Source organism: Pleurodeles waltl, chromosome 4_1 (genome assembly GCF_031143425.1).
Source record: "Pleurodeles waltl isolate 20211129_DDA chromosome 4_1, aPleWal1.hap1.20221129, whole genome shotgun sequence".
NCBI lineage: Eukaryota > Metazoa > Chordata > Amphibia > Caudata > Salamandridae > Pleurodeles > Pleurodeles waltl.
In genome coordinates, this window is record NC_090442.1 from 991308591 (window position 1) to 991327176 (window position 18586).

General features: G+C 50.9%; 1 protein-coding gene across 2 annotated transcripts in view; it reads left to right on the forward strand.

The window, feature by feature from the left end:
- The window catches only part of LAMB4 (laminin subunit beta 4), a 724082-nt gene that overhangs the window by 488057 nt on the left and 217439 nt on the right, over positions 1-18586 (forward strand). The window lies entirely within an intron of this gene.

Genomic DNA, 18586 nt, shown 5'->3' on the forward strand with positions numbered 1-18586 from the left:
GAAATTCAACGGAAAAAAATAACAATACATGTATTTTTAATAAGAAAAAAGATAAGGAAATGTCCTTCCTAATCTAATCCTGCGAATCTCAGGGCCTGTGGTAAAAGCTACCCGTGGTGGTGAGAGGCCAAGGGGAGTCTTGAATTGTTTGTTCCTATTTGGGACGAGGTAAATTCCACAATAATTATAAAACAGTGGAGATTTTAAACTTGCAGTCCACTATGGATGGATTTATGAGATCTAATATGTCTGCTTTGTTTCTCCATGAAAGACACGGCGTCTGCCAACTAAGGATGTTGCCTTTAAGAATGCATGCTCTCAGTGGCCCAGATTTACTAAGGGTCTGATTTAGGTCCTTTGCGGATAGAACACTCCGTCACAAAGGTGATAGGTACCCCGTCCACTATGTTACGTTCCCCAGACTATGTAATAAGATCGTAATACGGGAGACGGGATATCAGTCATGTCTTTAGGAATGCATGCTCTGAATGGCCCCAATTTACTAAGGGCCTTACTTAGGTCCTTTGCAGTTGGAATACTGCTGCACAAACATGACAGATATCCCGTCCGTCATATTACGATCCGCATAAGATATAATAAGATTGTAATACGGCGGACGGCATATCCGGCATGTTTGTGGCGGAGTACTCCCCTCAACCAGGATCGAAATCAGCCCCTAAATCTTTGTTCTGGGTTTGTGTTACTCTTGTAGTACAAATCTGGTGCAGAGTGTTGTGGTTGTATTTACTTCCCAATGCAAATCCTTTCCATTCGAAAGCTGGCCAAAAGAAAACAAAGTAGCGGATAGGGCTAGTTCGCTCTACTTTGAGTCAAGACGGGGCATTCCATCAGTAGTATATAGGCGTTCACATTCAAATACCCAGGAGTTTTGGAGCAAATCTCTATTTACCAACATTGAAAGAAAGGGAATTGTGCCAAAACAAAGTATGCCTTTTTGTGACAGGTGGGGCAAGTTTTAAAACCTTCCACATTTTTCGAACATTGCATGTGTGCTGCATCCATACAAAGTAAGAAAAGTATCAAAGCATAGTTTTTGGATTAGAAGAGTCCCATTCAGTGGAAAACCTGTGCTTGATAATGGTACACACCCTTTCACTATGGTGCTAGGTTGTTTGTATCCACTCAAGGACGGCAAAAGTGAACCAGTGCTGGGGAGATAAAAACAGCTTCATGTCGTAGTAGACAGAACACTGTTTTCTCCTCTTCCTTTCATGCAACGAAGCACAGCAACATTGGTTTGGTGTGTTGCACTAAATGTTAGTAACTCTGCCCCCTTGTGTTTAAATAAGTGATACACCACACAAGTAGACATTCCCAAAGACGTTTTGTGCCACAAATAATGTAACCAAAGTGGTTAGAGGTATTTTTATCCTATCATTAGTAATGCTGCTAGAGTAAGACTCTTTGAATTGAACAATGCAAAAACACATCAAAGGAACGTTAATGGCTAAATTGTGTCACACCACATTTTAAGTTATGTGGACTCCTTGGCAATCACAAATGTTAGCAGACACCTTAAGCTCCTATGCCTATTTTTAGGTCTGACCTGCAAATAGCTATAGTGGCTTATTTGCTGAAAATCCTTTGCTTCCTGGGCATTAGAACAGTGCATGTATTGCTCTTTGAGTCAGCCTCTTGCTCTTTATTGGATTACTTTCATATATAATTTACTTCTTTTCATCTTATTTTATTCGGTGGATTTCCTCTCTATGCATTGCTCTCCCTGCCTCCTTTTTACGATGTTGTGATTGAATGTCTTGTGTTATTCCTCTGCTGACACCAAGGAACAATTTGTTCTTTGATTTTTAGGTCTCAATGGAATTTTATGTCTTTCCTTGCTCTCCTCACCATTGGTTCTCCGCATCCCCCCCCCCAATGATTTTCTTTTTACTTATTTTTTTAGATACACAATTCTTGGGCAAATGTCCAACAGCTGCAAACTGAGGCACACTGCTATCCGGTGCTCACATCTATTCACCCCAACTCTCTAGGTCCTCCTTTGCTACTGGTTCCTGCGCCCCCTCCTTCCTGACCCATTATTTACTTCTTCTTTTTTTCTTTTTTAAATGGCAAAGCATTTTTTCAGCGAGGGGTGTGGAAGCAATGGTAGAGTCGAGGTGCATGGGAAGAGTAAGCAGCAAGCGTGCAGTTGCTAGGTCGCTCAATTCTTGCTCTCCCCATGCACCTTGTCTCTACCATTGCTACCTCACCGGTTCCCAATACATTTTTGCTGAAGGCACAACAGCTACACGTTGATACTGGGACACTCCCTTCTTGTGTGCATACTGTTGTTTAACGGACCATGCAAAAATGGCCGTTGCCCATAGCGCTTCGCGATGCATATGCATACACTGGGAACCTTGTTAGAATTCTTTCTTTGAGAAAATGCCATTCAGGTATCAGAATGGTGCTTTTTCAAAGAAAACGCTTTCCAAAACAGCTGCCATGGCATGCACATGTGTTGAAATGTCATGAAGCACATACACGCCATTAATATGTTTTTTGCCTCTGCCAAATGAAAAAAAACCTTTGGAACAGCCAGTACGTCAACACTCAATTTTAAAAGGCAAGTCCGATTCATTTTTCAAATGATTGATACCTTTCTGGCTGATCTGTAGTCCCCCAACCCACCCTGTGAAGTTGGGGTCTTCTGTTAGTCTTGATTTACCAGACTGTATTTTGTAGAGGTTCCATTGTTTACCTCTGGTGCCATAGGGCCACAAATACTGATGCATTCAGCAGAAATAACCAAAATACTCTTTCTAGATACTTGAATTTTTAGGGGAGTGTAGTCGACAAGACAAGACTTACTCTAAGTAGTGGCACAAGTTAAACATGCAAATGCAGCTTAGAACAGTAAATTATACACAGCAACATTATTCCAGTAAGAATGGTTGCTTTGAAGAAAAAAAGGCCATTATTATGTTGGTTAAATGGAGCAGTTAAAAGTGTGATACTCACAAAAACTACAAATCACTAGCACCTTCTCAGGCTGAAGTGTGATCCCAACTGAATAGATGGTCTTTATGCGCTGAGCACTGGAATTTATGTTAAAATGCAAATGTTACTCCAGGGTAGTGGGCTTTGGTATATTCTGATTCTGTTTGCTCCCAGACAACTACGACCAGTCATCTTTGGGCTTTGGGAAAATGTACAGAGATCATCAGCTTCCAACCTAGAGGGAGCATTCAACTCCCCTGCTTCTGGTCAGGTCAACGCAGCAAGATGCACCAGAGTCCAGATCTTGCCCCCGGTTATAATCAAGAAGGTGACTAGAAAGAGTCCTGTATTTGAGAAATGTTCCCCTAACACGAGCATGCTGAGTTTACTCACAGTCAGTAGAAGTGGAAAACCCTTAGCCCCTGAGGCCGAGCATTCATCCCACTTTGGAGACGCAGGCAGGAAGGCGGAGCAATCAAAAAAGTAACATTTCTTTAAATTCCAAATTCTGCTTTCAGTTCTGAAGACATTAATCTTCTTCTTTATCCTTCTGTTTGCAGACTTCCTGAAATAATGTAGCCAGGGGTGAGTGTAGTCAGAACCAGTCAGGGTGACATGTTGATTCCAGCTAAGCCACATTGCTATAGTGCCCTTGATGGCCATGCTGTGGCCTGGAACACTGGAGATGGAGGAAGAGTGGGTTTAAACTGAGTGTAAAGAACATGTTCCATGGGGAATGCAAGTGTTTTTTCTAGGCAGACCCAGTAACTGCATTATCTGAAAAATGAACAGACAGGATGTCAAGTCTACTGTTAATGAGGCAATAATATAGAAAAAGCACAGTCTTGCATATTGAGTCCCTAAGTGCCATAAGGCATCGTGTACAGCATCTCTTTGTCTTCTACTATGGAACACAGGCACAAATATCCAAGGTGCAGCTAGGAGAAATGACAAAGACCACAGGTATAAAGAGCTGTTCAGATTATAGAGGGCCTGCAGTCCATTTCCGCATAGATAAAACTTTCACTCTAGAATTATGGCCTGCTGCCAACAACAGTGGGCACGCATTGCCACGAGGGAGGTTTAACCACCATAAGTACGCGTTGTGTTACCTTATTTCAGTCGTGTTATGTTCTTCTCTTGAATGTAAAATGTTGATCGCCTCTTGCGGGGTCGCAGCTTATCACAACTAAACCAAGTCTGGAAAGCCATACTTTTCCAACCCAAGAACGGAAATTCTGTACCAAAGGAGTGCTCCAAGTTTGTGTTGCTTAACCAAGATTGCACAATGCTCTAGTGGGCAGAGACAAGGGCAGGTCCAAAGTGTACCTGTGAGAGACAGTTGTGGCTGGTAATTTTAAGAGGGAGGGGGTGGACGGGACACGCACACATACACACTCACTTACACCCATTCATTCACAAACACACATACACCCACACATCTATTCATGACACTCATTACCAAATATTCAAACATACATGCACACACTAAACTTTAATTTTAAAAAAATAACACTTACCTGCAGCTCTGCCTCGGAGATCCCAGGAGGGTTGAGACTGCTACCTTCCCTCATTGGTTGACCTTAGGCCAGCCAATGAGGGAAGGCAGCAGTCCCAGTCTCATCACAGAATGGGATGAGGTCAGTAAAACTGCTGACTCCACCCCACTCTGTGACAAAAAGGCTCTGATTCTAAGCGCTGGGTGTTTCGGGGCTTAGAGCCAAAGCACCCAGGTCCGAGGCAATGAGTGACGCTACCCTCATCACCTGGGGGGGGCCCTCGAGGACCTTTGCTGAGCTGAGGAAGTCATGCCCGCATGAACTGTGACATCCGTAGCCCAGCAAAGTTCAGCTCAGACAGCCAGGAGCCTGTGCATTTATTGCATGTCTAGCTTCTGACTGCCTATCCTGAAAATGAGGAGTGTCTGTCAAGCTGAGCTTGACAGACACTGTTCTTGAGGGGCAAAAGGTGAGCTCAGCTCCTATGGATGGGCTGCAGCTGGTGAGAGAGCCTACTGACCCCTGCGCAGAAAATTATTTCAGTCGCTCATAGCTGAGATCCCTGATTTCCTTCTGAAAGTGGATGATGTGGTTATGAATATGTGAACTTGACTGAGAGTCCCTTTCCTTTGTGAATCATATCCTCTTTCTGAATGGATAAAGGGTGTTCTCATATTCCAGTTTGCTTGTGACAAGGGTGTGTGTGATAGTTTTCCAGGTTCTGATTAGGAAGTATTTGAAAATCTTGCTCAGCAACTTCAGGGCCTGGAGGCATGAGACGGTCATGTTGAGTTTGCTGACAATGACGATCCCGAAGTTCTTTGCATGGGTGGTAGGGGTGGGTGTTGGTCCTTGCTCCGTTGACCACCAGGTGGAGTCCCATGATGAAGTGTTCTTACAGAAAACCACAATTTTGATCTTGGTGGTGTTCAACTTTAAACAGTTGGTCCAGTGGGTGATTTACCCTGAGAAAAACATGTTTTAACAGCTTCTTCAATTTCCATTCATTTTCTTGCTATGTTGGCACTTGGGAGCATTAATAAGCTGTGTCTGGGTGACTCATTCTGAACTCCTACTGCAGAGGCCTTTGTTTGAACTTACTGTGAAGGGTGGCACTGCATGGGTATCTCTGCATGAATATTATCCTGAAAGAGATATGAATCTTATGGAGGATCTCAGATTTCGGCTGTAGGAAAATGCCACTGTTGGCATGGTTGCCCCCCACCTTTTGCCTAGTGTTGATGCAAACTTTGATTGAAAGGGTGCTGGGACCCTGCTAACCAAGCCCCAGCACCAGTGTTCTTTCCCGAAAACTGTACCTTTGTTTCCACATTTGGCACAGCCCTGGCACACAGTTAAGTCTCTTGTAAAAAGGTACCCTTGGTACCAAGGGCCCCGTGGCCAGGGGAGGTCCCCAAGGGCTGCAGCATGTATTATGCCACCCTGGGGGACCCCTCCATCAGCCCATGCACACTGCCTTGCTAGTGGGGAGAAAAAGACAAAGTTGACATGGCACCCCTCTGAGGGTGCCATGCCCCCAAAATCACTGCCTGTGGCATAGGTAAGCCACTCCTCTAGCAGGCCTTACAGCCCTAAGGCAGGGTGCACTATACCACAGGTGAGGGCATAGCTGCATGAACAATATACCCCTACAGTTTCTAAGCCAGTTCTTGGACATTGTAAGTGCAGGGTAGCCATATTGAGTATATGGTTTGGGAGTTTGTCATTACGAGCTCCACAGCACCATAATGGCTACACTGAATACTGGGAAGTTTGGCATCAAACGTCTCAGCACAATAAATCCACACTGATGCCAGTGTGGGATTCATAGAAAAATGCACACAGAGGGCATCTTAGAGATGCTCCATGTATGTCAGCCAGCCTGGTAGTGTAGGACTGACCGGTCTGTGCCAATCTGCCACTTCAGACGAGTTTCTGACCACATGGGGTGAATGCCCTTGTGCACTCTGTGGTCAGAAGCAAAGCCTGCCCTGGGTGGAGGTGCTTCACACCTACCCCCTGCAGGAACTGTAACACCTGGCAGTGAGCCTCAAAGTCGCAAGCCTCGGGTTGCAGGGCCCCCAGGACAGCTAGTGGAGATGCCCGCCCCCGGACAAAGACCCAATTTTGGCAGCAAGTCCGGTGGGAAAATTAGGGAAAACAGGGAGGAGTGACCATCTCAGCCAGGACCACCCCTAAGGTGTCCAGAGCTGAGATGACCCCCTTCCTGCAGAATCCCCCATCTTGGTTTGGAGGATCAGGGCCAAAAGGGATAGGAATGTGCTCCCCTCCCCAAAGGAAGTGGGCACAAGGAGGGTGTAGCCCTCCTCAGGGATAGTAGCCATTGGCTACTGCCCTCTAACACTAAAAACGCCCCTAAACCTTGTATTTAAGGGCTCCCTGAGCCAAGAGATTTAGATTCCTTGCGACCTCAAGAAAAGAAAAAGGACTGCTGAGCTGAAAACCCCGCAAAGAAGAAAAGGAGACAACAACTGACTTGGCCCCAGCCCCATCGGCCTATCTCCTGCATCAAAAACCCTGAAAAAGAAAAGCAACGTCTCGTAGTTGGACTCTTGCTCTAGGCAAGACTACTGGTTTAAAGATGACAGTACTTATGTTTGTAGGTGACTATGCCTATCCTACAACAAGTCGCAACTGTAGTCCCAACCCTTCCGGCTCAATAGCAGTACGTCACCAAAACCCCACACAATTGAAGGTGATTTGTGGCAGCCTTTACGCATGGACTCAAGAGTATGGCATCTTAGGGAGTGTCGTGGTTAACCGGAGATTACCCCTTTCTCACAGATACATCATGTGTCAACCAAATATAGGCAATAATGAAGATGCAGTAAGGTTTCAATAGTTTTTATTCAACACAATCTGCAATCTGCAGTAAATTGCACGGGTTGCAATGATTAGGATAATGAACAGTGCAAGAGACAGAATTGTAAAAACAAGAGTCATGATTATAAAGACCCCCACCATCTTGCAGTAACATGGAAAGACATAGAGTGTATAATATGTCCTATTACCCTATTCTGATAGACCTAACCTTCTACCTAAAGGAGAGCTGGGTATGTTAAACCTAATCTGCCAATATCATGTCCCTGAGAAGAGCCTCCAACCCTTGTTACCTTGGAATGAGGTCTCTAGCTCAGACTCCATAGGAACACGAAGTCTGGGTCAGCATCAAGGCGACGTGCAGCATCGATAGCAGCGATGGTGCCTGGTCGGAATCCCTCTGATTATCTGTCTAAAGTGAGGTGTATTTATACAGATCTACTTGAACCCCTGATGTAGGTTGTCCCCAAACAATAGGTAACACAGCATGCTTGGGACGGTAATCAATATAAACAATTACCTCAAAAGCGTGAAGCGGGAAAGTACCTAATGTGAACACCTACAGTTTGTTTGTCTTTGTCGCTTGATTTGACGCCTTCACGCGGTGGCACTGATAACATAAACTTAAACAAATGGCCTAACTATAAACATGGCAGCCATCTTAGAAGAATTAATTAAATTAATGGGCTAAGACAGAGCAAACTAAGTAAGTTAAAAGTCACTAAGTGACAGGGGCACGAGTCTGCAAGCCAAAGGCTAAGCTAACTCCTGTTATCCCATTAAAACAAACTAGGATTCACTACAAACACATTCTACAGGACCAGCGACCCCTGAAAAGCCTCCAGGGAACTGTCTGCATCACCGAGGACCAAGAAACTCCCATAGATAGTGGACCTGTCAAACAAGAAGAAAAGGAAACTCCTTCCAAGGGACCCCCACCTCATTCCAGAAGCGTGAGTCCAAAACCACTCTGCACTGACTCCCACGGCCCATGTCCAGGTGGCCCAACTCTCCAGAGAGGACCCCCAGGTGATTACGACCAAGTGTCCACCCTGGGCTGACCTCTCCACTCCTCCACGATGATGTCTGCAGGTGGAATTCCGAGGACCCCCCTGACGGTAACTGCCCGGGACGAAGATATCCGACACCTGGAGAAGCACTGCACCCGTAGCCCCCAGACTCGATAGAAACCGACCACCAGTGCAGCAGTGACCAGCAGGCAGTCCTCCTCCCTATCCATTTGGTGGCTTGCCTGAGAAGCCCACCTGGGCCTTGCCTGCAGCGCCTAAGTGACCCCCGGGATCCCTCCATAGAGTTCCATTGGGAACTTGATGCGCTGTTTGCACCCTGCACCCGGCCGCCCCCGTGCCGATTAGGGTGTGTGTTTGGTGCCTACTTGGGGCCCCCTCAATGTTTCTCTAAACCCCCCTAGTCTGCCCTTCGACAACGTGGGTACTTACCTGCAAGCAACCCGGAACCGGAGTACCCCCGTCTCCATAGGGGCCCACGTTATTCTGGCTCTTGTTTGACCTCTGCACCTGACCAGCCCGTGTTAGTGGTGCTGGGTGTTTGGGGTTATTTTGAACCCCCAACAGTGGGCTACCTATGCCCTGGAGACTAAGGGGGTCATTCCAACCCTGGCGGTCGGTGTTGAAGCGGCGGCTAACCCGCCAACAGGCTGGCGGTTAAAAAAATGGAATTCTGACCCTGGCGGAAACCGCCAACAGAGACCGCCACATTAACACTCCAACCGCCACGGCGGGACAAACAAACAGCGCGGCGGTCACCGCCAACAAACAGGCGGGAGTCAATGTACCGCCCACCCTATCACAACCCACCAATCCGCCACCTTTTCCGGGGCGGTAGCCCCGCCGATAAAAACACGGCGGAAACAGACATTTCAAACGGAAAACGCTCACCTCCATACACCCCACGAAGAATCTGGACAGCATGGAACCCGAACTACACATCCTACCAGCTATTGTATGTCTGCTCCTCTACCAGGAGCACGAACGCCGGCGCAGAAGACTACGGTGAGTACTGCACCTACGACACAGGGGAGGGGGGAGGAGAAAATATTACGGGCACACATACGCTACACACCCACCACCACCCTCACCCACTACAACACACACATCAATGCATAGCAATACATCACTGTTACAACCCCCCGGAAGAATGCAAAGACAAAATGAAATGATCATAAACAGTCGAATATATTGTATTATTGGCATATAAAAATATCACACATTTCAAACTAATATATACATAAATATTAAAAGTCTGATACTTTTAGCAGTCATTGTCTGTGGACCACTGGGCCCAAATCACATGGGCAAGGCCCACACAGGATACCTGACACCAATGGAGAGAACACTGCAGGGGCATCAGATAGAAAAACTACAGGCACCTCAGGGGGAAGGGAAGGTGGGGCACCTCAGCCACATAAGTACACAACGCCAGATCCATGAGGGGCCTCCATGGCCACTGTCCCATCCTGGGGAGTGCAAAGCCACAGTCTCTCAGGTCCATACAGTGGGTGGCTTGCCCACTGTACCATCCTGGGGAGTGCAAAGCCACAGTCTCTCAAGTCCATACAGTGGGTGGCTTGCCCACTGTACCATCCTGGGGAGTGCAAAGCCACAGTCTCTCAAGTCCATACAGTGGGTGGCTTGCCCACTGTACCATCCTGGGGAGTGCAAAGCCACAGTCTCTCAAGTCCATACAGTGGGTGGCTTGCTCACTGGACCATCCTGGGGAGTGCAAAGCCACAGTCTCTCAAGTCCATACAGTGGGTGGCTTGCCCACTGTACCATCCTGGGGAGTGCAAAGCCACAGTCTCTCAAGTGGATGACAGTGTCCACTGGTTCTGGAGGGGGACTGGTGCCCAGAGTGCTTCGTGCAGCCCTGCCCGACACAGATGCGGCACTGCCCCTTCCGCGAATGGGCCAGCGGTGCTTGAGATTAAGGGCCCAGTGCAGCGGTGCTTGAGACGGCAGTGCCCTGTTCAGCGGTGCTTGACACGGCGGTGCCCAGCGGAGCGGTTCTTGAGATGAAGGGCCCAGTGCAGCGGTGCTTGAGATGAAGGGCCCAGTGCAGTGGTGCTTGAGACGGCGGTGCCCAGCGGAGCGGTGCTTGAGATGAAGGGCCCAGTGCAGCGGTGCTTGAGACGGTGGTGCCCTGTTTAGCGGTGCTTGAGACGGTGGTGCCCAGCGGAGCGGTGCTTGAGACGGCGGTGCCCTGTTCAGAGCCGCTTGATACGGCGGTGCCCAGCGGAGCGGTGCTTGAGATGAAGGGCCCAGTGCAGCGGTGCTTGAGACGGCGGTGCCCTGTTCAGCGGTGCTTGAGATGGCGGTGCCCAGTGCAGCGGTGCTTGAGATGGCGGTGCCCAGCGGAGCGGTGCTTGAGATGAAGGGCCCAGTGCAGCGGTGCTTGAGATGAAGGGCCCAGTGCAGCAGTGCTTGAGATGAAGGGCCCAGTGCAGCGGTGCTTGAGACGGCGGTGCCCTGTTCAGCGGTGCTTGAGACGGCAGTGCCCAGCGGAGCGGTGCTTGAGATGAAGGGCCCAGTGCAGCGGTGCTTGAGACGGCGGTGCCCTGTTCAGCGATGCTTGAGACGGCGGTGCCCAGCGGAGCGGTGCTTGAGATGAAGGGCCCAGTGCAGCGGTGCTTGAGATGAAGGGCCCAGTGCAGCGGTGCTTGAGATGAAGGGCCCAGTGCAGCGGTGCTTGAGACGGCGGTGCCCAGCGGAGCGGTGCTTGAGATGAAGGGCCCAGTGCAGCAGTGCTAGAGATGAAGGGCCCAGTGCAGCGGTGCTTGAGACGGCGGTGCCCTGTTCAGCGGTGCTTGAGACGGCGGTGCCCAGCGGAGCGGTGCTTGAGTGAAAGGGCCCAGTTCAACGGTGCTTGAGATGAGTGTCCAGTGCAGCGGTTCCGGCCCAGGCATGGATGTCACTCGCCACCTGACATGTGGCTGGCGGGGCCTTCCTGCCCATCTGTCTGTTGGCTTGCGGGCCCTCCTGGCCTGCCGTACCGGGCCTCTGGGTGTCCTCCTGCACACCTGGGATGGGGCTGGTGGGGCCCTTCTGGGCAGCTGGCCTGCTGCCGGACTTGTCGGGCATGCTGCCCTTCCCACCCTTCCCTGGTCGTCTGTGGCCCTTTCCCACCTTTAGCGGTGTGCCAGGTGGCACCACACTTCCAGTCGGAGCCAGGGTAAGGATTTTGGTCCCTGGTGTCCTTGGCCTCTCGCGCCGGGCACTGGTAATCTTTGGGTGTTTTTCCAGGGGTGGGCTGGCCGTGCCCTGGCTCCTAGCAGAACTAGTTGCCCTTGAGGGTGGGGGACTCCACAGTCCTTGGACAACAGTCTTGATCGGTCCTGGTTTGGTGGTGGCTGAGGTGCTGATTGGAGTCTTATGAGACGGACGGGGTGGGGGAATTGTAGGAAAGAGGTCAAGTTTGGAAAGGAAAATCAATTTGGAAAGAGAGGGACGGGTAGGTGTAGTGGGTATGGGAGTGGAGGAAGAGGATGTGGTTGTAGGAGTGTGAAGTCTGGTGTCTTTGGGTGCAGGTGCTTGGGCTGGAGGCTGTCGTGAGGTGGATGGCTGTTGGGTGGGTGGCTGCCTGCGTTTGTGTAGTTTGGAAGAGGGGGTGACAGACACACTGGGAGAGGACACAGGGGACGTGTAAATGGTAGTGGGGGTGGTGACTACACGTGTGCAGAGTGTTCTGGTGGGTGTTCTGGTGATGGACGTAGTGGCTGAAGATGTTGTGCATGCAAGTGTGAGTGGAGACGTCACAGGGAGGGAGGAGGGAGACGAGGAGGAGGGGGATACAGTGGAGGCAGTGGGTGTTGGTATGTCTGCATGTGGATGTTGCTTGTGTGAATGCTTGTGTGATGTGTGGTGCTTATGTCTGGATGAACTTCCCTTGGGTGTTGAGGTGTGTGCAGGCTGGTCTGTAGGTGTGTCTGGGATAGGCAGAGGTACAGGGGATTGGGTCTGGGTGGAGGAAGTTGGAGGGGGGAGGCTAGAGACAGGGACAATTGCTGCGGTCAGTGCTGAGGCCAGAGAGTTGAACGATCGCTGATGGGCAGCCTGACCCGAATGAATGCCCTCCAGGTATGCATTACTCCGGTGCACCTCCCTTTCTACACCCTGGATGGAATTCAAAAGGGTAGACTGCCCAACAATGATGGTCCTCAGGAGGTCAATGACCTCCTCACTGAGGGCATCAGGGGTGACAGGGGCAGGGCCTGACGTGCCTGGGGCGAAGGAGATGCCCCCCTTCCTGGGTGAGCGGGCACGGGGCAAACGCTGAGGGGCTGCTGGGATGGTGGTGCTGGTGCGCTGGGTGGCGGCTGTACCTGTTGTTGCGGGTGCACGGATGTTGCCGCCACCACAAGGGAGCTCCCTTCAGAGGACGAGTCGCTGCCACTGACATCAGCACGAGTCCCCGCTATGGAGCTCCCCTCACCCTCCGTCCACTGATGTACGCAGAGTCCGTTGCATGGCCCTCCAGGGCCATGTGGGATGCAGCTCCCTCGTGCTCCGATGCCACTTCTCCTCCGCCTGATGATGCTAATGCACACATGAACAGGAAGACCACAAAAAAGGGGGGGGGAGAAAGAAAGACATGTTGAGTGCATGCATAGGCGACACCGTTGGCGGAGAGGACAGACACAGAAGCCCCCTGCACTACGCTGCGCACTTGGGGTCCACTACTCAATCAGTGGGACATGGCCTACAAGCCTATGGACGACAACTGCACACATAGATGACACAGGGCCATGAATAGCTGTACTTGGCACCCTACAGAGGTGGGGGGCGGGGGCACAGGGCCAGGCCTTACGGAGGGGCCGAGCCTACAGAAATCGCCCTGGCCTAGGGATACCCACAGCCCCCCTCCCCCACCCAGACACCTCCACCGCGCAAAGTCACCAGAATGAGAGTATACTCACCCCCTTGTGTCTGCTGTGATGTCCTCACGCGCCCATCCAAATCGGGGTAGGCCACCGCCAGGATCCGGGACATCAGGGGGGTCAAAGTACGACTGGCACCCCTCCTAAGTTGGGAGGCCATCCCCAGCTGAGCCTCCGCCGTCTTCCTACTCCAGCGTCGGATGTCCTCCCACCTCTTCCGGCAGTGGGTGCCCCGTCTGTTGTGGACCCCCAGGGTCTGGACGTCCTTGGCGATGGGACGCCAAATAGCGACTTTCTGGTGGGCGCTGACCTATGTGACATGTACAGGGGGAGAAAAAAAATCATCACCTTCTGCATGCTTGATGTGTGTGGCCCCCCATCCCCACCCTTGCCATGTGGCCAATGCTCTCATCTGTCGTCTGATGCATGCCTCAATCGCTCCCCTCCCCACCATCTTTCATCCACCCGACTCAACCCAGGCATTGTCCACAAAGCATGGTCCCAGTGTACTTACCTGTTGGTCTGGAGGACCGTAGAGTAGCGCATACTGGGGGAGGACCCCATCCACGAGTTTCTCCAATTCTTCAGAAGTGAAGGCAGGGGCCCTTTCCCCAGTCGCAGCAGCCATTGTCTCTTCCAGACCGAGGTCACAGCAGCACTTGCAGTGTAGGTCCTCTCCTGTGGAAGATCAGGTATCGAGTGATTAAGTAGATAGAAAATGGCGGTCACGCCCGCTGCGATGCGTACCGCGGCGGTGTATACCGCGACCGCTGGCGCACATCGTCATTGGCTCGTGAAACCCATAGGGTTCAATGTTAACCAATGCGGCTTTGCGCCGCGGTCTTCGACCGCCTACCGCCACGGTGTGCCACACCAGCGCATTGACCTCACATCCCATTGTCACACTTCACAGGTCAAGCAGCCGCCATTTCAAGGGCCCACATGGCTTAATTTCTACTGCGTCACACATACCTAGGCCTTTCCTCAACACTCATACAAACCATTCAATGCATAGTGAATCGTGTTGTGTGTCGTGTTGTGTGCAAGCTGTGGGAACGTACCTGTGGGTTGATTGACTCTGTGCTCGCTGTTGTCCTTCCTAGGCACCGTCCGCTGGGCAATGCAAGGAGATGGAGGAACCTTCCAGTGTACAGACCGCTGGTGGACCTGTCGACAATGGAGGAACGACATGACATTCTGACATACAGGCTTGACCGAGCCACTATACATGAACTGTGTGCCCAGCTGGAGGCAGACCTGATGTCACCCATCCGCCAACCCACAGGGATCCCCCCTCTAGTGCAGGTGCTGTCAGTACTCCATTTCTTAGCAAGTGGGTCATTTCAAACGACAGTGGCAATATCATCAGGGATGTCTCAACCTATGTTTTCCAAGGTGTTGTCCAGAGTGTTGTCTGCCCTGCTCAAACAAATGCGGAGCTACATCGTTTTCCCTGAGGTGGGGGATTTTCCTACAGTGAAGGGTGATTTCTATGCCCTTGGACATATCCCCAACATCATAGGTGCCATTGATGGGACACATGTGGCTTTGGTACCCCCCAGCAGGAGTGAACAGGTGTACAGGAACAGGAAAAGTTATCATTCGATGAATGTACAGATGGTCTGTTTGGCAGACCAGTACATCTCCCATGTTTATGCCATGTTCCCTGGCTCAGTGCATGACGCCTACATCCTGCGGAATAGCAGCATCCCGTATGTGATGGGTCAACTCCAGAGGCACTGGGTGTGGCTATTAGGGGACTCTGGTTACCCCAACCTGTCCTGGCTACTGACCCCAGTGAGGAATCCCAGGACCAGGGCAGAGGAACGCTACAACGAGGCCCATGGGCGGACTAGGAGGGTGATCGAACGCACCTTTGGCCTCCTGAAGGCCAGGTTCAGGTGCCTCCATATGACAGGTGGATCCCTAATGTACTCACCAAAGAATGTGTGCCAGATCATCGTGGCCTGCTGTATGCTTCACAACCTGGCTTTGCGCCGCCAGGTGCCTTTTCTGCAGGAGGATGGTCCAGATGGTGGTGTTGTAGCAGCTGTGGAGCCTGTGGAGAGTGAAGAAGAGGAAGCCGAAGAGGACGACATAGACAACGGGAACACAGTAATAGAGCAATATTTTCAGTGACACACAGGTAAGAGTACACACCGGCATATTACATTTACTTAAAGACTGTCTGACTTTTTCCCCCAGTGTATGGTAACCGTGTTGTGACTTTCCCTTCCGTTTTCAGAGCTGTGGGCCCCACTGCGTGACATCTGCTTTGTTTAACCCATGGACTACAGCTGTGTGACAGCGGTTTGTTGGCATCACAATGTGAATAAAAATGTTGGCACTGTCATGTCTAATACATTTGTTAAAATCACAGACAGACTCCAGATTGTTTATGTGCAATAAGTGTGTTTATTCAAGTGCTCTAATTTGGATGGGTGGTTGCAAAACGGTGAGGGGTGATGGTGGAGGATTGTCCATGGCAGAGTCCAGACTATCAGGCTCACAGGTGCATTGTCCAAATGCCTGTGGAAAGTGGAGCAGGGGCAGTTTAAAGTTGGACAGGGTGACAATGTGTTACAGTGGGATGACAATCAGGGCGGCATCCTTTGCTGGCGGGGGTCTTGACATGTTACTCTATCTTCTTCCTGGATCTCAGGGCCCGCTTGCGGGGTGGTTCTCCTTCTGCAGGGGGTGGGGTTCTGGTGGCCTGTTGGTCTTGTGTCGGGGCCTCCTGTCCACTAGCGCCGGCGGAGGTGGTAGCCAGTTCTTGGTCCATGCTAGTGACAGGGGCTCTTTGAGGTGCCACAGTGTTCCGCAATGTGGTGATTAACTCATTCAGGGCCACTACGATGGTACCCATGGCGGAACTGATGTTTCTTAGTTACTCCCTGAACCCCATATACTGTTGCTCCTGCAGAAGCTGGATTTCCTGAAACCTGGCCAGGACCGTCACCATCGTTTCCTGGGAGCGGTGGTATGCTCCCATGATGGAGGAGAGGGCCTCGTGGAGAGTGGGTTCCCTTGGCCTGTCCCCCCCCTGTCGCACAGCAGCCCTCCCAGTTCCCCTGTTTCCCTGTGCCTCCGTCCCCTGGACCGTGTGCCCACTACCACTGCCCCAGGTCCCTGTTGTTGTTGGGGTGGTGGGTTAACCTGGGTTCCCTGTAGTGGTGGACACACCGCTGATTGACGTGTCCTGGGGACAGAGGTATGGGCCCGCTGGGTGGGTGCTGTGCTGGTGTTCCCAGAGGGGGGAAGGTCTGCTGTGGCCTGTGACTGTCTGAGGGGAACCGACTGTCTCGAGGTCCCCGATGGACCGGGCTGGTCATCTAGATCCAGGGAGACAGAGCTGCTGTCATCACTGTGGGCCTCTTCTGGGGGTGGAGTGGACATTTGTGGACCCTCCTGCGCGGTGACCTGGCGTTCGGGTCCTGCAGGGGTATAAAAGTATGGTTATTGCTTCTGTGTGTGCCAATGGCGTGCAATGGGTGGGTGCCCGTGTACCTCAGTGCTGGCATTCCTTTGTGGGGGCTGTTGTGACGGTGTTTTGGGGGGCGGGGGGGTGATGGGTATGTGCATTGGGCATGCTTTGGTGATGGGTGTCCATGCTTTGGGGCCGCATGCAGGGCTAAGTTTTGGGATGGGTGGGTTGTGATGGTGAGACATTTGCAAGGGGTAGTTGTGATGGGGGTGGGGGTGAGGGTGGGGGTATGAGTTGGCATGCAGGTGGGGTGGGGGGGATGAAGTAGTGAAGATGAGACTTACCAGAGTCCATTCCTCCACCGACTCCTGCGAGGCCCTCAGGATGCAGGATGTTCAAGACTTGCTCCTCCCATGTTGTAAATTCTGGGGGAGGAGGTGGGGGTCTGCCGCCAGTCCGCTGTACCGCAATGTTGTGCCTTGATACCATGGAACGCACCTTCCCCTGTAGGTCGTTCCACCTCTTCCTGATGTTGTCCCTATTTCTTGGGTGCTGTCCCACAGCGTTGACCCTGTCGACTATTCTGCTCCATAGCTCCATCTTCCTGGCAATGGTGGTGTGCTGCACCTGTGTCCCGAACAGCTGGGGCTCCACTCGTATGATTTCCTCCACCATGACCCTGAGTTCATCATCTGAGAACCTGGGGTGTCTTTGAGGTGCCATGGGGTGGTGTGGATGATGTGTAGGGTGGAGTGTGTAGTGATAGGTGGGGTGCTATTTAGTGGTGTGTTGTGTGAGATGCATGGAAGTTCTGTGGGTATTGGTATTGTGTGCCTGTGGATGCTTGGTAGTTGACTGTGGTGTCTCTCTCTGGTCTTCGTTCGGAATTTTTGGTCGTAGGGGTTTGTGGGTGATGTGGGTGTGTGTTTTATATTGTATTGGGTGTGTGGGAGTGGTGTGTGTATGTGTATCAGGTGTGTGTATTTCGAATTGGCCAATGTGGTAGTGTTTTGTACGAGTATGTGTATTTCGACCGCGGCGGTGTGTATCGCCAATAGAATACCGTGGTTGAAAGACCGCCGCGTGGATTCGTGGGTCGTAATGGCATGGGCGTATTTCTGTTGGCGTGACGGTGGAGGTTTGGTCATCGCCAGTTTATCGCTGACCTTTGGTGTGGCGGACTTTTGTGGATGTCGGTATTTTGGCGGTTTGCCTGTTGTGGGTCAGAATGACCGTGGCGGTTTACCGCGACCACGGCGATGTTATGGCGGTCTTCTGTCTGGCGGTAAGCGCCTTTTACCGCCGAGGTCGTAATGACCCCCTAAATCTGTAAGTTGGTTGCTTACCTCCAAAACTGTACCGTACTTTTTCCCCCAGGAACTGTTGAAAATTGCACGGTGTCCACTTTTAAAATAGCTTTTTGCCATTTTAAAGAAAATTGTCTACATTGTTGATTCTATTCAAAGTCCTGATTATAACTATGCAAAGTACCTTTCATTTAATGTACTTACCTCCTAATTGAATCTTGCGGTTCTAGAAATAAATTAAAAAATCATCTTTTTCTATAAAATCCTATTGGTCTGGAGTGAATTCATTGAGTGTGTGTTTCTTCTATTGCTTTTGTGTGTACAACAAATGCTTAATGCTACCCTCTGATAAGCCTAACTGCTCGACCACACTACCACAAATAGAGCATTAGCATTATCTATTATTGCCTCTGTCAAGCCTCTTGGGGAACCCCTGGACTCTGTGCACACTATACCTCACTTTGATATAACAAGAGCCAGCTTCCTACATCGGCATTCTTTGTATCCCTTTCCACAAGCATGAGATGTCAGAGCAAGTCACCCAGAGAAATGAAAACAATTATTGAACACGCATCTTTTCGGGTGTTTCCTTTACATTATCCTAAGTTCTACAGCTGCACTCTCAGGCAGATGCGGCTGC